Below are 3,339 nucleotides of genomic sequence, written 5' to 3'. Positions count from 1 at the left end.
TAACGTCAACGTTACAGTCAGCATTCTCCTTCACATCAGAGAGGTCAAAGGTCATCAGGAGAGCATTCCAGGACAGACAATATGGCTCCCTGGAGGTATGGACAAGGCTGCAGCTTGCCTGGCCATCTGCTTTGACCTGCCCCCATTTCTCTAAAGCTAAAAGTGACTGCCCTGCTAACACACACACACACACACACACACACACACACACACACACACACACACACACACACACACACACACACACACACACACACACACACAGAATTACAGTAGTTGGCCCCTGCTCTTGGTGCTTCTTAGGGTCCCAAAGTGCCACATGAGCTAATAATTATAATAAAGTTGTTTCTATAGCACTTTTATTACATACTAAGTGACACACTGCTTCATAGATATCCAAAAAAAAAAAAGGCATCCAAATGTTATGACGTTACCCAAGTTATAAGCTGTAGCTAAATCAAATTTGAACAAGGAAAAATGACCTAAATTAGACTAGAAAAAGAAAAACACAGAAACAGTATAACACACATAAATCATGATGTTAAATGAGCTTTCAGTGGACTTTTAAAAGAAAAAAAACAGTCACATACTGTAACATGTATGATAAATTGTTCCAGAGTTTTGGCATTTGACCACGTGGTATGAAGAGTTTTGTTTGCCGATGTAAGATTAAACAAACATGCACAAGATAACAACTCTAACGTATCAACACTAGCATCACAAGTGCAGATTCCAACAATCGTTTCTTTTCTAAATAGTTTTAAAAATTAGTTTCTCATAAACAAACTTGAAATCATCATAAAAGACTTTAGATCAGGGGCATGTTGCACTTTTGTGCAGCACTTTTAAATGTAGTTTTCTAGGTTTTAAAGTGAACAAATAATCACTATCTTTCACTGTCTTCAGCCGCTAATGGAGGTTTTGGATGATTGTTAAAAAAACAAAACTTTGAGTTCTTCATTTACAGCTTTTCAAGTAGCATCCTCTATCTGTTTGGACGCATTAAACTGAAGTGTATGTACTGTATCTTTTGTCGAAACAAGGCTACAGCTGCAGCCTCACAGTCACATACGCCTCCTTAAACACCTGTCTTGGATTTTCTTGGATTGCATAAAAAACTAACAGTACCAGTCAAAAGTTTGGACACACTTTCTCATTCAAGGGAATGACTGGTAATGTATATACACACAGTCTCACAGTAAGGCTCTTTTTTTTTAGTTCACTTATAAATTTCAAGCTTTTTAATTTAATTAAACTTATGTTGTGTACTGAAAAAAATGCAAATGAAAAATTTTACAATTTGTCTTCAAATAAAACATTCAAGAATCATTCAAATGTCAGTTATGTGACATTTTCCAAATGTTTCAGATACATTTCATGCTTGGTTTAGACATAATATACTTCCAGCGCGTGTACTCAATCTCTTGTTCTATAAATATGCTGACTGAAGAATACTATTTCCAATATCACTAATACGTCTTCACAGTAGGTGTCTTTGTCTTTGGAGAAGAGTCAGACAGAGAAAGAGAGACTTGTCATCAGTGCAGGTGTAATTTCAGGTCAAATATTAGGTTTAAATACTTTGAAACACATTAAAATTCAAATCCTTCTCTTCAGTTCAGATTCGACTGGCAGCAGAGCTTTTTTTCGGGATCAGTATCTGAGTAAGTTCAGGGAATTCCTGGCATATTCTTTGGACAGTGTTGGGGCACGATCGCTTGACCCTCTGAACCAGATGTCTTCCTCTCTGCCCCCACCCCCTTTTACACCGCGGGAACTAGCGTGCCACCTGTCAGTCATTGGAGGTTGTCATAGCATCCAGGTGGTCGGGCCTTTGAAGTGGCAAACAGGTTTTTTTTCTAGCATTAGAGTGAAATATGGTGCAAGTGATGTAATGGATATTAATTATTTTCATTTTTATTACTATATATTAACTGGTGACTTTTAGTGTCCAGTCATCTGCGTATAATTCTGGGTCAGATTTAGAGTTATTTTTTAAAATGGTGCAAAATATGAACAGCTTTTGCCAAACAAACTTACCTGAATAATCCATGTTGTTGTTTGTATTTTGACGGATGTAGGTGATTTCACATATTGTTATAAAGTGTGGAGGCAATGTGTGAGTGTATTTGAGATTCTGCTGCTCTGTGCTGTACGCTCACTAGATGTCACTGTAGTTTTCTTGTAATCTGGTTCAGTGTCACACAGTCAATGTAACACTAAGAAAAGGTTTGTGTATCTCTGCCTGAAATTTGACAGTAATAAAAAAATATTTATATATATATAATTTTGGGCAGTTTTATGTGTGACACATCAGAAAATTAATTTAAGTTGTTTTTAAATTCAAATCGGTAAAACATGTTAGTTTTCTTGAGTAGTTTTGTTGTATAAATGAATAATGACCTTTTTGTGACACAATTTTTGTCACATTTTTAATTGGCTCTTGATTTATTGAAGGAATTTATTTTATTTTACAGTTGTCTTGTATTACACACACACCCACATGCATGCTACACAGGACTGTGAACAAAAACATCCTTTTCTGCATGCTTGTGTGTGTGTGTGTGTTTGGAAATAATGGATCTGTCTACCATCATTTAGCCAATCTGGGCATCAGATGTCCTTTTAAATCAGATTGCATTTGTCAGGCAAAGGGATTGATCCTGAAAATTAGATCCTTAAACTTTGTTTCATACACAAAATGTCTGTGTATAAATATATTTTCTTTTAATACTGACACAGCAGCAAACCTCACAGGGTGATTTATCATCATCTTACTCAGATGAACTACTGACTTGGTTTATTAGAGAACATATAGCTGACTACCACTGTTGTCACAGGAATATCTCTTAGCTGTAAGGGTCACGCGGTTCCTCTCCAGCCTCTTGTGTTTATGGAGCCTTTTCAAACTCCATCAGATAATATAAAATGTGTAATTGTATTCATGTATTCCTTGAGTGAAGTCATGGCTGGTTTTTGTATCCTCTGAGCAGTTGACATTTTAAAAAATACAAATGTTTTACCCATGAAAACAGTGACATGTTATTAAATTTAAACTGAGACATCTGGATAAAAACCAACCACTGGTACACAGCCAAAGCTCCATGTGTACTTCATGAAGCACTGTGTACTTCTGCCAGTACTGGGTTCCAATTTTATAATTTATCTACAGTTTTATTTTCATAATTTCCACAGAGGCTGAGTTGTAGAGGTCACAAAAATTTCAGTCAAGCCTTTTCATGGTGGTCTTATTTGGAGGTCCAATAAGGCAAAAATGGATCTTGTTATAGTGGTTTTGGCATCCAAATAACCAAAAAAAACAGATTAAAAGACACAAAC

The sequence above is a fragment of the Thunnus maccoyii genome, chromosome 1, assembly GCF_910596095.1.
Source record: "Thunnus maccoyii chromosome 1, fThuMac1.1, whole genome shotgun sequence".
Lineage (NCBI taxonomy): Eukaryota > Metazoa > Chordata > Actinopteri > Scombriformes > Scombridae > Thunnus > Thunnus maccoyii.
Note: the sequence above shows the minus strand (reverse complement) of the source record.